This window comes from Falco cherrug, chromosome Z (genome assembly GCF_023634085.1).
Source record: "Falco cherrug isolate bFalChe1 chromosome Z, bFalChe1.pri, whole genome shotgun sequence".
In the NCBI taxonomy this organism is placed as follows: domain Eukaryota; kingdom Metazoa; phylum Chordata; class Aves; order Falconiformes; family Falconidae; genus Falco; species Falco cherrug.
In genome coordinates, this window is record NC_073720.1 from 46,151,537 (window position 1) to 46,171,940 (window position 20,404).

At 40.7% G+C, this 20,404-nt stretch overlaps 1 long non-coding RNA gene across 1 annotated transcript in view; it reads right to left on the reverse strand.

Moving 5' to 3' along the window:
- Nucleotides 1-328: 328 nt before the first annotated feature.
- LOC114017871 (uncharacterized) overlaps nucleotides 329-20,404 on the reverse strand; it is a 114,882-nt gene continuing 94,806 nt past the window's right edge. The window contains exon 3 of the long non-coding RNA XR_003563155.2: nucleotides 329-462. This is a non-coding gene — a long non-coding RNA (uncharacterized LOC114017871). The remainder of the gene's footprint in view (nucleotides 463-20,404) is intronic.

The window sequence follows — 20,404 nt, forward strand, 5'->3', positions numbered from 1 at the left end:
GAGGATCATACTGTAAAAGGAATAGTAACATTAATAGGCCAGCAGTAATCAAATACAACAGGTTTTGAAGGAAAGAAAACACCAGGGTAAAAAAAAAAAAAAAAAAGAAAGAAAGAAAGTAACAGCTAGGAATAAACCAAACACTGCTGAACCACTTATGAATTATCAAGGAAATGGATACAAATAATTTGTAGGAGCTAATAACTTATCCCTCCAAAATGTTGTGATCAAATCTCCTTGTGGGTCATTCCATAGATTTTTCTCAGCTGATGTTTACTGCCATCTCCAAAATAAGCCAAAATACAAATCATGTATAAGTATTCAGGAACTTACCCTGAAGGCTGATGCTGCTTTTGTGCCCCACTTCTCTGTCACAGTGAATACAATCTTCTGGTGTTCCATACCACACAATCGAATCTGCCACAATGGAGGCCAGATAAAGGAAAGCGAAGAATGAGTTACCTATAAGGAAAGTTAGCACCATTGTTTCTATCTTTGTGGTAATCATTTGAGATTCAGGAAAGGTTTGGACTGTGTTAAAGTTGCATCAAAGGACAGTATGTAGAGTTGGGTACTAGCAAAATGTAACCAGATTTCTCAAGTGCTCTAAGCTGTAAAACATCTCTTCTGTTGGCTGAATGCCCATAAGAGCCACTGGAAATTGTGTCTACACGTAAAGTGTTAAAAACATGAATTATTTTAATTCCTGAGAATAAATTTTTCATTTTGGAGCAGGACAACTTATTTGCAAGTGCATTGACTTGTCTCAGCAAAAACATTGGTTCATGTTCTCAAGTGTAGATCTGTTAGTGCCCCACTGGTTGCTTATGTATATACCGCAATGGGACACCCCTCTAATACTGGCTTCTTAGGTTTGAAGTCCTCTTAAAAATATGATGCAAGTTTGTCAACTATAGGAAGCACTTGAAGTGCTTGTCTGTAATTACACTGCGGTAGAATCATATCAAGCTGAATCAGTGATTTGCCACTGGAAGTATGTTATTTGCAGATAAAATGTTGCAGCACCTTTAACAAATATTTGCATAAGAAACAGGTTGCAGAAAATTGTCTAAACATGCTGAGCTGCTTCGTATGGGCGGATACAGGCCTTTCTACTCTGACTTGAAGCTCTTGCATGAGGGGAAAAATTAGTGTTTCTGCTTTACTCTGTACTCAATCCTAATCTTAGCTGAAAGTCTTGTCAAAAAACAGGTTAATGTTTGGGTGATCACTGAGGTGGCCAGCCTGCAACATAGCCTATCAGGCCCAGGCACACTCTGATTTTATTAGTCCTGTCCATCTGGACCCAGACTCCTCTAAAGTCAGCAGTGGAAATACCTGTTTTGAGACTGTTTCTAGACCCTATTCCTAGAGCATCAGCTCCTGTCTCTTCTGCATGTACCATTGAACTTAACAAAGCAGCACATAAAATTTGAGCAACAAATACCAGCGCAGGCATGTGACCTGAACTCATGCAACTGTTAAAACATATCCTGGTACCTGCTCTGTCCCACCTGCGTCAGTGCCCCTTTCACCTCAACTTTGTCTCTAACCATGGCTTTGCTGAGCAACCCTCTTCAGTCTCTGGAGCAAAGGTAGCTTGTGCAGCCTGATGGCTCCTGTACTCCCTTTGACCTTATTCAGCTTTAGCTGTTTTTCGGCTTTTCCTTCTTTAAACCATAACGTCCCTTGGTGATGCCAGTGAGCTGTTAACCTTTACACCTATAGATTAATGACTTTGCCCATAAAGCTTTTCTCACCCTCCCTATCTCCCCAGCATGTCTTTATGGGCATACCCTGGAGCCTGTCTCAGCAAGGGTTTTAGGGCCAGCAACTTTTAGCTGCTGTTCCCCTTTAGCTTCACTCCTAGTGCCTGATTGTCCCTCAGGTGCTCATACACTTGTCACACAACTGAAGCCTTATGTGAAAACCCCATTTCTAAACCTAACCACTGGATTCCCAGACCTAAACCATACATTGTCACTTTCAAATTCAGTCCAAACTCTTACTCTTTTGCCATATATCATCTTAGCTGGTTCCTGAATTTGGTCCAACTACTATTAATCAGCTCTATTTTTTTAAAATAGCCATTTGGTACACTCTGATGTCAGATGCAGCACGAATGTTATTCTTCTTTATGACTGCAGTCCTATACATACTTCTGAATTCCAATACTATATATTTCATCTGTACAAATATGGACACAGAGCCAGAAGGGAGTCAAATGTGCTGAAAAATGTCACGTGCACCAAACAGGACTAATAGTGTTTAGTGTTAAAGAAGGAAAAAGATACAAGAAGTAACAATCTGAAATCACTTTGTGACAGTACAGTGGCTAAATTTTAAATTGTAATCCTAAACACACAGGGAAGTCTTAAAACCAATTTTCAATTTATAGTACACAAATTGCAAGACACTTCACATTTGCATTGAAGCCATCTGTTCTTCAAGGGTAATTTTTAAGTGATTTTAGTTTCATCTGCCTTTACTTTAAAAAGAGACTGTAAACCATATAGCCATTAGAAATGCTTTTAAAGAAAGATTCAATTTTAAGAAAGATTCAATATGCCATTTCAGAATACTCGAGTCATGTTCATAGTGAAATAATATGTTTATTCAATGAATCTGTTGTCTGAGACTCTTACATTAGCAGGAATATACATCACTGTTGTATAGCAATGGATGATAGCCTAGAATAGCCTTCTAATAGAAAGAAGAAGGAAGTTTATGGGATGTGGAAAACAGGGACAGGCCACCTGGGAGGAATATAGAGATGTTGTCAGAACATGCAGGAGGCAATGAGGAAGGCTAAGGTTGGTTTGGAATTAAATCTGACAAAGGATGTCAAGGACAACAAGAAGGACTTCTTCAAGTACATCAGTAGCAAAAGGATGATTAGGGAAAACATGGGCCTACTGCTGAATGAGGTGGGTGCCCTGGTGACAAAGGATACAGAGAGGGCAACGTTACTGAATGCCACCTTTGTTTCAGCCTTTACTGCCAAGGCCGGCCCTTCGGTTTCCCAGACCCTGGAGGCAAGAGACGAAGTATGGAGAAAGGAAAAGTTCCATTTGGCCAAGAAGGAACACATTAGAGACAATTTAGGCAAACCTACATCCCCAAATCCATGGGCCCTGATGGGAGTGTTGAGGCAGCTGGCAGATGTTATCACTAAGCCACTCTCCATCATCTTTCAGAAGTCATGGAGGACAGGAGATGTGCCTGAGGACTGGAGGAAAGCCAATGTCACCCCAGTCTTCAAAAAGGGCAAGAAGGAGGACCCAGGCAAGTAGAGGCTGGTCAGCCCCACCTGCATGCCTGGAGAGGTGATGGAATAGCTCATCCTAGAGGTCATCTCAAAGCCTGTGGAGGAAAGGAAGGTTATCAGGAGTAGTCAACACCAAGGGGAAGTCATGCCTGACCAGCCTCCTGTGATGGAATTACTGGTTGGGTAGACGAGGGGAGAGAAGAGGATGTTGTCTACCTTAACCTCAGCAAGGCTTTTGCACAGTTTCCCACAACATCCTCATGGGTAAACACAGGCAGTGTAGGTCAGGTGAGTGGACAGTGAGGTGGACTGAGAACTGGTTGCATGGCAGAGTTCAGAGGGCTGTGATCAGTGGCACAGAGTCTAGCTGGAGGCCTGTAGCTCACAGTGTTACCCAGGGATCAGCACTGGGTCCAGTCCTGTTCAACATTCAACAGTGACCTGGATGAAGGGGCAGAGTGTATCCTCAGCAAGTCTGTTGATGATGCAAGACTGGGAGGAGCAGCTGATACCTCAGCAGCCTGCACTGCCATTCAGTGGGACCTGAACAGGCTGGAGAATTGGGTGGAAAGGGACGTAACGAAGTTCAACAAAGGCAAGTGTAGGGTCCTGCACGTGGGGGGAACGACCCCACACACCAGCACAGGCTGAGGCTGACCTGCTGGAAGGCAGCTCTGCAGAGAAGGACCTGGGAGTCCTGGAGGACAGCAAGTGGACCATGAGCCAGCAGTGTGACCCTGTGGGCAAGAAGGCCAATGTCACCCTGGGGTGCATCAAGAGGAGTGTGGCCAGCGGGTGGAGGGGGGTGATCCTCCCCCTCTACTCTGCCCTGGTGAGGCCCCATCTGGAGTGCTGTGCCCAGTGCTGGGCTCCCCCAGTTCAAGAAAGACAAGGAACTACTGGAGAGGGTCCAGAGGAGGGCTACAACAGTGAGGAGGGAACTGGAGCATCTCCCTGATCAGGAAAGGCTGAGAGAAAAGCCTGTTTAGCCTGGAGAAAAGACTGAGAGGGGATTTTGTCAATGTCTACAAAGGTCTCAAGGGCAGATGTGAAGATGACAGGGCCAGGCACTTTTCAGTGGTTCCCAGCAACAGGACAAGGGGCAACGGGCACAAACTGCAACACAGGCAGTTCCACCTGAATGTGAGGAAAAACATCTTCACTTTGAGGCTGAGAGAGCACTGGAGCAGGTTGCCCAGAGGGGTTGTGGAGTCTCCTTCTCTGCAGACACTCAAAACCCACCTGGACATGATTCTGAGCAACCTGCTCTTGGTGACCCTGCTTTAGCAGGGGGTTGGACTAGATGATCTCCAGAGGTCCCTTCCAATCCTGACCATTCTGTGACTCTGTTTTCTAGAAATTGGTGATAATGTAATGAGAACTTTTTATATTTTCTTATACCTATAATCATGATTATGAATAATCTTTGGTTTGATATAGAATCTATTTAATTTCAGGTTACATTTATTGAATCATTTAACATCTCATAGAAAAATCACATCTATCCATTAATTAAATGAAAAACACACAGGTATAAATCAGGTCTTTAGTTTGGAGGAAAACCTTAACAGGAACATAAGAATAAATAAAATCTCTCAATTAAGAGAAATACTTGTCCAACTGTATTTTTACAAATGTTTAAATGAAGTAGTTTGTAGATAAATAGAAATAGGGAAATAATTTTTAAAGCACACTTTTGTGTCAGAAATGAAACTGGAAAAATTAGTGAATTATGTGAATTAGGTAATCAGGACACTGACTTCCAATTCTGCGTCAGTGGCCTGAATCTCCACTGTAGCAGATTTCATATATATCTCTGTGACAGAAGTAGAAATTATAATTGTGTAGTTCATATAAAAATATACTTGATAAATCTTCATTTTCATAATATTTAGGTGAAACTTGCTTCTCAAAAGGCACGTTTATTAATAACATAATTATGTTACGCACATTTTAATTGAACCTTCTTATCCTTCTTTTCCCTTCACAAATGCGGAAAAAGAAAAATCCTCACTTGTTTGCTTTTCAGTTTCAGCTTTCTTGGAGTAAAGATTGCTGTTCACATTTGTGTTGTTTTCTTTGCTTCGGACTGTGACACCACCAAAAATTATTAAGTAATATTATCTCTGTCTGTCACTTACAGAGCAGAGGAGTCTTGTTAACTTGGCAAGAGGAAAGAATTTGAAAAAATTGCAGAGACATGTCTATATATAATATGATGCTTTCTTGTTTGACACAGAATTGTTCTGTACTTGGGAGATAATTTCTTGCCACCATTCTTAGGCAGTCAGTTTTGTACTCATTATTAAATGGGAATTAGGTTTAAGTTAAATACACAATTTCAACTCCAGAATGTCTTATAATTTGCATCTTGGACATTATAAATTCTAAATCCACCAGGGTTAAAATTTATGCTATTTGTTCCCGGCTATTGCTTACAAATCATTAGAGGGTCTGAAACCTTAAAATATTTTTGTTTATTATGTTTATTGAGATATTTATTTTTTGTGTTTAGATAAGATAACCAAGATCATCATCCAATAATATTACTTACCTAAGGCACAAAATCTAACTAGTGGAGCATTTCAGATACAGATTAAGTGATTCCTTTAAAGCACACGAGATTTGTTATATCTCAGAAATTAATCCAAATTCTTCAATCCTAGACCCCGTAATGATTCCCATACCATTTTTTGTTTCTTTTCAGTTCTAAGAGAAGTGTTTTAAAGTAGTTATACATTTAACATTGGGTATGTGGGAAAAATAAAAATGAGAAAGTGATACTGCTTTAATATTTTTAAGGCTCTTTACACCCTAAGTTTGCTGAAGAAGCATTGGTACCACTGGTTAAAAACTTTTCCTTTATGAAGGCATTTATTACTCTTATCTGAGCTATGTGTCTTGAATAAGAGCTGCTAGCACTAATAATCAGGCACCTGTGCCTTCAAGATATGCAAAGCTGATGAATGATCAGAGATCAGACATAGCAAATGTTTGATTTAGGGTTTTCCCTAACACCTATCTAAGTAGTATCAAGAGAAAACAGGGGTTTTTTTGTTCTCCAGTCTTCTGGTAAGGTTAGCTTTTCCACTGACTTTCTATCCAATATAGTAACTGCAACAGCCACAAAATTTTATTAGGATTTAAGAAGTCAATTTGTTATTGATTATGCTGAATAAAGTGTATAACTTTCATTACAATAAGTGAAAGATGGGAAAAGCCACCAGGAAATAAAATGTGGAGTAGTTGTACTATTTCACTCTAAAACTGATTTCTGGGGCTGCTGAATTTCATTTTGCTTTATACAAATCCCACAGATCTAAAAAAATTCCATTTAGCTGCCTAGAAGCAGTAGTATTTGATGCAATTATCCTAAAGGTTTCTTTGCTCCCATATTCTGAATCCAAATCACCTCCAGATCTTAGCTGTATTTGGCCTTTTCTAGTGCCAACACATTGTCGTGGTTTAACCCCAGCCAGTAATTAAGCCCCACACAGGTGCTTCATTATTCTCCCCCCAACTCGGGGACGTGGGGAGGAAAATCGGAAAGGAATGTAAAACTTGAGGGTTGAGATAAGGATAGTTTAGCAATTGAGATAAAATAAAAATACAAGAACAATAATAACAGTAACAGTTATAATGAAATGAAGGAGAAGAGGAGAGGAATGAAATCCAAAGGGAAGGGAGAAATGAAAGCAAGTGACAGACAGTACAACTGCTCACCACCCGCTGACCGATGCCCTGCTGGTCCTGAGCAGTGACTGGCAGCCCCAGCCAAACCCTCTTGGTTTATATACCAAGCATGACAACCCATGGTGTGGAATACCCCTTTGGCTGGTTTGGGCCAGCTGTCCTGCTTGTGTTCCCTCCTAATTTCCTGGGCCCCTCCAGCCATCTCACTGGCAAGGCCTGAAAAATCAAAAAGTCCCCAACCACACTATTTCCAAAACAAATCCAAAACACAGGACTGCACTAGCCACCAAGAAAATTAACTCTATCCCAGCTGAAATCAGGACACACATATGGCAAGAAATGTCTAATGATAATGATTTGAAGCAAGACAGGACTGAGCAATTCTTTGTTGTGTGACCTCTTGTGCTTCCTTTCAGAGAATGTTCAATGCAACAGAATGTTACTGCACAAGTATGTGATTTATATTCAGACTTTGCAAAGGACAGAAGTTACAGTAAGGTGATGCCCAAAAGGATATGGTGCAAGAAATTAAGTGTACATGAAGGTCTATGAACAGGTGGTAACATGTATATGAATATATAACTGGCTGGCAGTTTACTGCTTGCTGGCTGTGAGGATGAGGCTTCTGAATGTTTCTTTCAATACGTGGTTGAAGAGTCAATGGTGCAGCAGCAAGTAAAGGAATAACAATCAATGTTAACAGGTCAGAGAGAGTTCAGAAGCTGTCAAATGGAATAAATTCAGCACTATGAAAAATATATGATTTTTTAATATGGAGAGATTTCTGCCATGTTATTGAAAATAGAGGAGCTGCTACTTGAAGACAATGTGATGTGGTTGTATTTACATGAGTGTGTAGTGCAACAGTGAAAAGGCTGTTGGCTGGTGAGAGGTGATTCTAGGACAATGCGAGAGAAGAAAACCTTTGTGAACTGACAAAACCATGATTTTTTAATACCAAAAGAAGCCAAAAATAAAAAAAAAAAAAAAAAAAAAAAAGGTTGGATGTTGTTTGCATTTAATTAAAATGAATGCTGTGCTAATCCAAAGTGTAAACATTCACAGCAAAGCATGATTTGTTACTGGAAGTAAAAATTCAGCTAGAGGACCCTTGTGTGAAGGCCATACCTGAAACAGCAAGATACCCGTGTTTGTGTAATCTGATTATTTAGAAATGAATGAAATATCAACATACTAAAACAGGGAAGAAGAGGCAAGATTATCATTCATGCAGTAAACTTCAGACTCAGATTAAATACTCAAGTAATATTTTCAAATAGTAAGGTAAGAAAGTAGAAAACCCAAGGGGTAACAGCAAAAGTTTCAGAAAACATTGCTGACTTACAAGGAATATATAGTTAAAATCATCATAAAATAAGTTCAAGATAACTTAAACAGTTCATTGTGGTTAAAAAATAAATACCTATTTTCCCCATTCCTTACCATGCATTTCCAAGACTGAACTCCAGTGATAAGTGATCTAGTGATTCAAGATCAACCCCAGCGATTCTGAGGTCCTTCTGGTATTGGGTTGGTGGATTTAGTCATCCTGCTGAAGGCTGCAGCACACACCAGGGTTGCTGTAAGATATGGGTGGCTCAGGGGATGGCTGAAGGAAAGGGGGAAGGACATGAAGGGAGTAAGCGCAGTCCTTTCCCAACAGCAGCATGCTGTTTAGATGAGCTTGGCTCCTTGTGCAACTGTACATTTAGGCTAAAGTTTCCCATGACAGCTGGGCTAATCAAGCAGCTAACAGCCACAAAGAAAGACTGTCCTGGAGCAGGTGATGAGGGACTGGAAACAGGATTGTCCTTTTGGGCAGCAATTTAGCTGTTGTGTATTACAGTGAGAAATGCATCTTTCCTCATCAGTTATGCCCTGTATCAATCTGTACACAGACACTCATACCTGATGGGAGCTTTAAGTAAAAACTTTAGCATAAAAATGTGTGTTGCTAATTTCTGTTGCTTCATGATGTTACATGTTACAGTGTATCTGATCTAAAGTGGACCTGGGGTGACTGACATGCAGCCCTCTTTTCCTGAATACACTGTAGCAGGCATAGTAGAAGGATTTCATGCATCCTCCAAGGGCTGTGATCCTTAGCCCAGAAATTAAGTGCAATCCTGGTGATGATGTCTAGAAAAATGTATGATGTGCCATGTTTAGTGGTTGTTGACAATCCTCACCACAGCTCCTCAGCCTATAGAGTATGGACTTTTTGTTGTATTATTTTTTTTGGCTTGGAGGAAACAAAAATGTCTACCTGTCTCTTCAATGTTTGCCAATGTAATTCTGCTGAACCGCACCTTACTGGAAGAGAGCTGTGCTTTCTAGATATATGTCACTGGGTTATGTGTGAAACTGTTCTAGCAGACAAGTGTTGTCTGCCAGAATTTTCTGCATCTGCACTTGGGTCTACTGGGCAATCACACTGTGAGCAGAATTTCAGGACAGGCATAGCTTATACTCTTTTTGTACTGGTAAATGGATTTTGAAAGCTGCTGTACAAAATAGGAAGGCAAGAGGAAGTAATGTAGGAGAAAGAGTGGCGTCTCCTGATAAAACAGAGTTTTGTAGAGCTAAAGTAGTAATTTAATTGCCCTTTCTAATTAAAGTGGATATGCGTAATAAAAGAGCAGGAATTTAGCTCAGTTCCATGAATTTAGGGTGCGGGAAGCTTGGTGTGACAACATCTATTTATGCACTCCCATTCTACACCTGAAAGCTGTCATTCCTAAAAAAGTTTAGGTTTTACTTGTTTTGTATGTTTTTATTTTTCCATTGTGAACAATATTGAGTTTTTGCAGTCCTCTTATTGTTTGTATTGCTAAATTGTTTTTATTGTAAGGCTGTTACTGCTTTTCCAGCCTTTCTGGGGAAACAGAGAAAGGGTTATTCTAAGTCCCATCACAAGCTGGGTATTCAGCAATGAAATAGTCTTTAAATGATTAGCACTTGATAAGTTATATAACTGCTGTTTTCTGTATTCATACAATTTAATTTGAAATGCTGTTTACAAAATACCAAAGGACGATTTGTTCTTGCAGGCCAGCAGTGACTATCAGTAACAGTTTCTGATGTTTTATGTGGGTTTTCTTTCTAACTCTGTAGGAAAACAATCAAGTTGATGGTTTCCTGCCTTAGTTTTAATTGCTAACAAACCACTTTGCTTGCACATCATGCACTCCAGCACACATCAATTATCATCTGCTCTCTTTTTCAGGAGATAGCTAGAGATGCCTCTGCCTTAAAAAAACAATGTTCCTTTGATCTTTAAGACTGATTCTGAGGAAAGATGTACTAAGGAATCTGTCAGCACCTGGCTGTCTTGGATATTGTAGGTACACGCTGATTTCCCCTTCAGTGAAAAATGTTTTCAGCTGTGACCCTTTAATTACATGATAATGTGACCAGGAAAGTACAGCTTGAGAAAAAAGACAAGGAAACACATTTTAAAAACAGGTTTTAGTAGAGACTGGTATAGGTTGTGCAGCTTCTATAGCCAAGAAACTCAGCAGTTTTATATTTTTGTATCTCATGTGTCTTTCAGGAGGAGTTAGTATTACATATCCTAAAACACTGGTACATTTAAAACAATCCTTCTTCCCCATATCTTGGATCCTTCTTCTGCATATCCTTCTTGAAACAATTTTCAGAGTTTGTGGCTCCAAACTTATCTACAATTAAAATAAATCTTTTATACTATCTCAGTCTCCCTGGATGGCTAAGGATATTTCCCAGTGCTTTGCTGATAGATGGAGTGATTATGACTTTTAGCTCCCATTATGTCAGAACACAAACCTCAAACACACTTCAGCAGGTCATGATGTGATGATGAGGGAGAGGCTGTGGTTGTCTTTCTGACTCTCAATATACAACTTAGGATCTCTGCAATTTAGGATTTTGGGAGAAAGCTGTCTCAATTGCCCTCTAGAACACCCAGCAATTTGCGTACTTAAGTGTCTAGATTTGACACTGTTCTCACATTGGATAATTTTTTTTTAATAAAAACAATTAATTAGAAACATAATATGATTTAATAATATAATTTGCAATTATATAATTATAAATATGTTTATAATAATTTTTGATAAATGTTGCAATTTTAAAGGGGCAATATACTTAGGCATAATGAAACTGGCAAAGAAATTATGTGGACTCTTTATTTCATTTGTGCTGATTTTATTTTTGTAGAGTGCTATTGTTTTCCCTTGCAAGCCAGAATTAGAGCATTTGTTTCAAATGGTACCTGTAAGACCATCCCTTCAGAAAGGTGAGCAAGATGGTGTGTTTCTAATATGCCCTTGTATAAGGGTTTGTTATCTGGCACTCATATCTTATGGTGCTTTGCTGAAGTGTTTGACGGTATTGTCTCAATATTTTCAGTGCACAAACTTATGACATGGTTCACTAATAGCTGAAGTGAATACCACTGAATTATGGGTCATGAGCAAATCAGATTGGATTACCAGAAAAGTATGACAGGACAAGTCAGTAACTTGAAGTTCTTCAGATAGCTTTTCATGTGCTATTGCTGGTAATAATGTACACAGCTAAGGAATCAAGTAGTAAGGGTCCCAAGTCTACTTTTTTTTTTTTTTTCCTTCCCCCCTACTGTCATGTACCTGAACAATTCTGGAAAATCATGGTTTATCAGGAAATTGTGAACAAACTTACTGACGAGAAAGTGATGGTAGGACTTCAGAGAGAATATCAGATTTTTGCCTTTATGCTGGTGGAAGGAGGCTTGGACAGACAAACTTTCTCTTAAACTGTCCTGAGCTTTATTTTCTCTTTTCTGAACCCTGGGGTATTCTCCAGGTCTTTTTTGCCCTGTCAGTATTCCGTTATTCCTGTAGTCCTTCAGTGTTGTATTTTGTCGTGGTTTAACCCTGGCTGGCAACCAAATTATGCTCTGATTGTAATCCCTCTCTCTCAAGTGACCCAGAAGCAGAATATTTTCAAGTAGGTCCATAAGGAATGACAAGCCTTTGAAGAAATTAAACAGGAGATGCAGTAGTCCTTGGTCCAATCTGGACAGGGCAAGATGTAAAGAATGTGCTCTACACTGCAGCTGGGGAGAATGGCCCTACCTGGAGCCTCTGGCAGAAAGCAAGAGGGGAAACTCGAGGATGACCTTTGGGCTTTGGGAGTCAGGGATACAGAAGCTCTGAGGCACGCTATATTCCAACTGAAAAAGAGATGCTGGCAGATTTTGAAGGGGTTTGAGCTGCTTCGGAAGTGATTGGTACTGAAGAGCAGCTCCTCCTGGCGCCCCGGTTACCAGTGCTGGGCTGGGTGTTTAAAGGGAGGGTTTCCTCTGCACATCACACAGCTGGTGCTACATGGAGTAAGTGGGTTGCGCTGATTACACAACAAGGTCAGAGAGGAAATCCCAGTCATCCAGGAATTCTGGAAATTATTATGGACTGGCCAGAACATAAAGATTTTGGGATGTGACCAGAGGAAGAGGTGACACGTGCTGAAGAAGCCCTGTTGTACAATGAACTGCCAGAACATTAGAAGCAACATGCCTTGTTTACTGATGGGTCCTGCCACATTGTAGGAATGCACCAGAGGTGGAAGGTGGCTGTACGGAGTCCCCTGTGACAAGTCACAGAAAATGCTAAAGGAGAAAGTGGATCAAGTCAGTTTGCAGAGGTAAAACCTATCCAGCTGGCTTTAGATGTTACTGAATGAGAAAGGTGGCCGATACTTTACCTCTATCCTGACTCATGGATGCTGCCATATGCCCTGTGGGGGTGGATGCAGGAACAGAGGCAGAGTGATTGTCAACACAGAGGTAAATCCATCTGGGCTGCTGCATTATGGCAAGATACTGCTGCTCAGTTGGAGAACCTGGTTGTAAAAGCATGTCATGTAGATGCTCATGTACCCAAGAGATGGGCCCCTGAGGAACATTTAAACAATCAGCAGGTAGATAAGGCATCCAAGGATGAAGTGGCTTGAGTAGATTTGGATTGACAACATAAAGGTGAATTATTTATAGCTTGGTGGGCCCATGACACTTCAGGTCATCAAGGAAGAGATGCAACATATAGATGAACCTGGGATCAAGGGGTGGGCTTAACCATGGACACTATTGCACAGGTAACCTCTGAATGTGAAACATGCGCTGCAATTAAGCAAGACAAACAGTTAAAGACTTTTTGGTATGGAGGGCGATGGCTGAAATATAAATATGGTGAGGCTTGGCAGGTTGACTATATCATACTCCCACAGACCCCCCAAGGCAAGCACTATGTGCTTACAATGGTGGAAGCAACCACTGGATGGCTGGAAACATACCCTGTGCCCCATGCCACAGCCAAGACACTGTCCTGGGCCTTGAAAGACAGGTCTTTTGGTGACACGGCACTCCAGAAAGAACTGAATCAGACAATGGAACTAATTTCAGAAACAATCTCATAGATACTTGGGCCAAAGAGCATGGCATTGAGTGGGTATATCACATTCCCCATCATGCACCAGCTTCTGGGAAAACTGAATGATGTAACAGACTGTTAAAGACTACACTGAAAGCAATGGTGGTAGAACTTTCAAACATTGGGATACATATTTAGCAAAGGCCACCTGATTGGTTATACCAGAGGATCTGCAAACCAAGCTGGTCCTGCCCGGTCAAACCTTGGGGAGAGGGTAGCTGAGGCCTGTGGATCGTTGCTCAGGGAGTGGCTGGGCGTCAGTCAGTGGGCGCTGAGCAGTTGTACAGTGTATCACTTGTTTTCCTTTCTCCCTTTCCCTTTGGGTTTTATGATTTCCTCACCAAAAAATATAAGGAGGCTTGCCAGATTGACTATATCACACAAAGTGTGGACCCCACCCACAGGCCAACTCTCTGGGAAAACAAAGCCAAAGGTACAGTTATTGGCTTCCCCCTCAAGGGGCCATCTGACACACAGAGGCAACACCACCACCAGTACACAGGCCAGATTAATTTCATAACCAACAAACCCATCATATTATAAACTAGACCTAGATACTACAACACTATAATAACTTTACCCAGGTCCCAGTGTAAACAAACAATACAAGAGGGAATGTATTCTGTAAGTAAATAAGACAATACAACCCTGGGACCATGGGCAGCAACTTCAAAGGCAGAGAAACCAGCACTGTAGCCAATGATTTTTAATCCAAGACAATGAACACTGAAACCCCTTTAATCTAACACAATCTGATTAGACCTGTTGTTGCCTCAACATTCCAAGCCCCACACTGGGCACCAAAAAGGACTGTCACGGTTGAACCCTGGCTGGCAACCAAGCACCATGCAGCTGCTCGCTCACTCCCCCTCACCCAGAAGGGTAGGGAGGAGAATCAGAAAGGAATCTAAAACTCAAGGGTTGAGATAAGAACAATTTAGTAAGTAAAGCAAAAGCCATGCACGCAAGCAAAGCAACACAAGGAATTTATTCACCACTTCCCATGGGCAGGCAGGTGCTCAGCCATCCCCAGGAAAGCCGGGCTCCATCGCATGTAACAGTTACTTGGGAAGACAAATGTCATAACACCGAAGGTCTCCCTTCTTCTTCCCCCATTTTATATACTCAGCAAGACACCCCATGGTATGGAATGTCCCTTTAACGAGCTCAGGTCAGCTGTCCTGGCTGTGTCCCCTCCCAATGTTCTGTGTCCCTCCAGCCCTCTGGCTGGCAGGGCCCAAGGAACTGAAAAGTCCTTGACTTAGTATAAACATCACCCAGCAACAACTGAAAACATCAGTCTGCTATCAATGTTCTCACATCAAAGCCAAAACACAGCACTGTACTAACTACAGAGAAGAAAATTAACTCCATCCCAGCCAAAACCAGGACATATTTTTATTGGTCTTGGCTGATGAGCCACTCCTTTTTTTGCCCACCTGATCACCTGATCTCTGCTTGGGAAAGATGCGACCCAGCTCATTAAGGGGCTGAAAATTTGTTTTTGCCGGTAGGATGACTAACCTGGTAAGGAGAGCTTTAAACCAGGAATGATGTGAGATGGAGACAGTTACCAGCAGACCTGTGAAAAGTAATAGACAGGGTTGATGAGCAAAGGACCTGGGATTATGGGAGAGGAAGAGCTCACAACTTCCACAATGTACCCTTGATGGAAGAGGATCATGTCAGGCAATACTGCAAACTATCTGTACTGAAATCCATGGGCCCTGATAGTATGCACCCATGAGTACTGAGGGATCTGGCTGATGCCATTGCAGGGCCACTCTTGATAATCTTTGATCTGTCATGGTGACTGGCAAGAGTGCCTGAAGACAGAAGAAAAAGTCACTCCCATCTTCAAGAAAGGAAAAAGGAGAACCAAGAAAACTACAGGCTGGTCAGCCTCATCTTGATTTCTAAGAAGGTAATGTGGTAGCTGATTCTGGAAATGATTTCTTGGCATATTAAGGACAAGAAAAACATCAGGAGAAGTCAACATGGACTCACCAAAGGGAAGTCAAGTGGATTGAAGCCTGGCTGAATGGCTGCACACAGGTGGTGGTGATCAGTGACACATATTCCAGTCAGAGGCTGGTAACTAGCAGCATACCCTAGGGGTATATCAATGAAGATGTTTAACATCTTCATTAATGATCTGGATGATAGGCCAGTGTGTACCCTTTGCAAATCTGCAGATGACACCAGACTAGAGAAGGACTGGCTGATGTACCAGAGGGTCATATTGGGTTCTAAACAAACCCTGACAGGCTAAAAAACATGAGCCAGCAGGAACCCCATGAAGTTTGCAAGGAGAAGCCGAAAGTCCTGCACCTGAGGAGAAACAGCCCCATGCAACACTGTATGCTGGGGGCCACCCAGCTGGAAAGCCACTTGGCAGAAAAGGCTCTGGGGGTCATGGTGGGCACCAAGTTGAACATAAGCCAGAAATATACTTTTGCGGCAAAGAAGACTGATGGTATCCTGGGCTGCATTGGGAGGAGTGTTGTCAGCAGGTACAGGGAGGTGATACTTCCCCTCTACCTCAGCACTGGTGAGGCCACACGTGGAGTGCTGTGTTCAGTTCTGGGCTTCTCAGTACAAAAGAGTCAGGGACATACTAGGGAGAGTCCAGTGAAGGACCACTAAGATGGTTAGGGGACTGGAGCATCTCACACCAGAGGAAAGGCTGAGGGAGCTGGGCCTGCTCAGCCTAGAGAAAAGGCGGCTCAGGAGGGATGTATAAATATGTACAAATACTGGAATGGAGGCTGTAAAGAAGACAGAGCCAAACTCTCTTCAGAGCTGTCCAGTGGGAGGACCAGAGGCAATGATCACAAACTGTAACATGGGATGTTCTTTATGAACATCAGGAAACACTGTTTTTACTGTGAAGATGACTGAGCACTGGCACAGGTTGCCCAAAGAGGTGGTGGACCTCCTATTCAAAGCCATTTGGATATGGTCCTGGGCAACTGTCTCTAGGTGGCCCTAGCTGAATGGGGGGGTTTGGATAAGGTGACCAGAGGTTTCTTCTAACGATTCTGTGATTCTGTGACCCTAACTTCTTTCCTCTGCTCTCCTCAGGTGATGGCTTCCATGCTGACTTACTATCCTTACTTGTCCCCAAATCATATTCTAAGTTCCTTTCTGTTTTTTCTTATCAAAATTTATGCATTAGCTCCCTTTACTTGTCCCATGGAAATTCAGTTTGGTCTTTTCTCATCACTAGATACATTTCTCCTTGTACACCTGGCTAATTATTCTCCCTTTCTGATCATTTTCTCTTCAGTTTCTTGTCTGCTACCACAGTAGTTCTCCTTCAGAGGACCCCACAATTCCAAACCTACCCCTGGCTCCTCTTGAGAGGTCATTTCATACCTCTTTCTGCCTTACACGCTTTGTAGTATCTCAGATCTGATTTTCTTCCACAGTCCTAGACCCAGCATATGCATGCCAAACTTAGTTTATTTTCCTTTTTCTTGTTATCCAGACTGCTTGCTCTAGCCTATGATTATTCTGAACCTCAAATAACCAGCCTTTGTGTTCCCCATCCTTTTGTAGTGCTCGAACTTCAGATGAGACCACTGACCAGCCCATTTTTCCTTAGTTCATGTGGTTTGATAGCAAGTCGTGCATTTGTACAGTCTGTATCATGCCTGTAGCAGACAGAATCTAATTTTCTGTTAGACACTCTGTTAAGCCTCTGAGAAATTTAGTTCTAAATTGATGGAAATCTACTAATAAATTTTGAGGGCAAAAGGGATATAGACCTCTCTAACATAAAGCCTATCCGAGTGTCAATGTGCCTCACTATCATAAAAAACCTTTTGAGTTTTCAATGAAAGCCTTTGACTTTTTACAGAAAATGGTGAAGGTATTTCGGTTAGTATAGTTCATAATTCAGCCCCCAGTGGAGATATGATAATAATCATAGAATCACAGAGACATAGAATGGTTCGGGTTGGAAGGGATCTTTAAAGGTCTTCTAGTCCAACACCCCTGCCATGGACAGGGACACCTTCAGTAGAAGGTCTAGTAAGACCAGGTTGCTCAAAGCCCCAACCAGCCTGGCCTTGAACACTTCCACAGCTTCTCTGGGCAACCTGTTCCTGTGTCTCACCACCCTCACATTAATGAATTCCTTCCTAATATCTAATGTAAATCTACCCTGTTCCAGTTTAAAACCATTACACCTCATTCTATTGTTACAGGCCCTACTAAAAGGTCGATCCCCATCTTTTTTATAAGCCTCTTTTAAGTATTGAGAAACAGTATATGAAAGTCGTTATGAATAGTTTGACAAACTTATAAGCTATTGAAAATATGTTTGTTAATGGGAAGTGCTTGTAATGGTTAGATTTGCCATACTGCCATCCCCTTCTATAATTGCAAGTTCTACCATTATAAATGGATTAGAGCTGCCTCATGTAATATTTTTGTTTGTCAGGGCCTCCTGTAGACTGATTTTTATAAATAAAACTGTTATTATGAGATGAGGTACTCCATTGTTTGCACAGATGATTGCTTATGCACACACAGTAGTAATTGTTCATGTACTAAATTGTTCATGTACTTTTACGATAATTGTCTTATTTGTGTACTTTATCTAAATAGCAGTTGTTGACAGCTGAATTATTCATTCTAAATTCATCAACAACTAATACCTTTTGTTGACAGCTACTGCTATAAAACACTGCAAGAGCCGCATGCAGGTTGGGAGCAGTATATTGTGAAGTGACCAGCAGCTATAGAAATCCCGTTTTACTATCAGCTTGTGTCTTATTATTTATATCTCCCCGAGGAGCTTGGAAATAGCTATTGCAGAAAACACCACAAAAGTTTTACCAAGGGAAGATTTCATTATCAGATATCAGCTTTTCTAATTCATTTTCTCAGTCACTTCCTCCCTCAGCTGTACACCATTTTCCTATAGGGCTTTGCGTCTTCTCCCCATAAAGTAGGAGCTTTTTTCAAGCTGGGCATGTGTGTTTAAAATAGGATGACGTAAAATTTCCTGTGATGAGCAACAGCCTGCATTCATGCTAAAACACACAAGATCTTCATTCTATATATTTTAGATGTAATTTTCTTTCTCTAAATGCCTATATGAATGCTAAATTTTATCCATTTGCATTTACTTAAAGAGAGCAAAGACTGTAACATGAGATAAGAATGTAAATTTTTTTGCTCTAATATTTACATAAAGTAGTCATGGACCTGATCTGGCTCTTGGTGAAGTTGTTGGGAAGTTGTGCTAGTAACAGAGATTATCTCATTTGTTTTAATGCTTGGGAGAGAAAGGTTGCCCATGAATATGCAATCTGCAGACATTGCAGTCAGAACACATACCCATATGTCAAAGAAACCACGCTATTGAAGTCAACAATCATGACAGCATTTTGATAGGAAATTCAGCAGAATAAAAGAAGATCCTATAAAATAATAATGCACTAAGCAATCTAGCTTTTTGCCTCCACACTCCAAAAAATTGTAAAAAGAAAGTAGGGCCCACCTTAAGATCATTTCTTTTGTTTCCATCCCCACTGCCTTCTCTCCTCACTCTCCTCACCTGATTTACTGAGGAATGGCACCACCACCCACCACCCCCTGCAGCCCCCTCAATAAATTTAAACTGATAAAATGAAGCTGAAGTTTCACACTGGGGTGAATTTGTTAGCCCATCTTCCATTCATTCATCTTTCAAGGCATTTTAAGTCAGTCCACAGCTTGTAAACAAGAGAAGTTATGTTGAATACTGATGGAGACAAGAAAGAACTGATTGATTAAGAAGGGTACATAGACTGCTCATATGTAGAATGAGCTATGGACCTACTTACTCTTTTGTTCATTCAAAGCTTAATTTAAAGAAGCAATTTATTTGGTGCTGCTTATATGATCACCATTAAATCATTAAAAAGGTTTAGGCTTGGTTTTTTTGAACAAATATAATTACTGTTACAGTTGACTAGGGAGTATTTAATGTTATAGGATGAACATTAGAAAATTTTTTCATTATTATTATTTTCCATTTTTTACCTTTAGTAATTTTCTCTAGAGGTACAGAAAAGTCTAATGAGTAACAGAGCCATATCTAACAGATATCTTTATTATGAACACTTATTGTGTTAGTGTGAACAGTATGCTACTGACATGCATCGTGGTTAGGTAGGAATCTCTGTCCTGGAACTCATCCTTAAGTGGGGTAAGAATCACATCAGCAATGTAAAGAATGGGTGGAAATACAAAAGTGTTTTGTTTATGTGTTAGAGATGATACAGTGATATGCATATTTAGACAAGTAATTTTTTTTCCAAGGTTCATACATGAACTCACACAAACAGTTTAATATTCTGATTTCCTCTCCATCTCTTTCTGCTTCTGTTTGATTCTGTCCTGATAACTATAACTCATTATTACTTTTCTTCTGGTGTAGAGATAACCTTAGAATGTTTATTATAATGTAGATTGTTTAAGTATCCAAATGTGACTGTTTTGAGAATGTTTAGTACATACATACTTCAAAAATTTCCCTCAGATAGTGAAGGAAAATTACGAATTGGTAAAATAAAATTAAAGGAAATTGCAGTCTGTAGCACAGAATTAATGATTTTCCACACTTCTCCTTCCTTCCTTCTTTGTCCCTGTTTCAGATATTCTGGTCTTTTTTTGTTGGAACAATCATGATTCAAGTTTCATCTCTTTCTGTCTCTTCAACTGGCCTTTTTAAAGACTGGCTGCCTGGTCTGAGAAGTAAATGACTAAACACTGCCAGAAGTTTCAAATCTCCTGTCTCATTTTGCTGTTACTTGTATTGTTGAGGAGGAAGAAAGGCAAGGGCATTCACTGTTTAGGTCTCTTCTCTGGAACAATTTTTTAAATTCATTTAAAAGTGATGTATATAACATAACTTCTGTGATTAAATAGATTGTATTATTTTGTTGGTGAAGAAAAGAGTGTTTTATGACACATAAAATAGGGATAATGAGACAAAAAA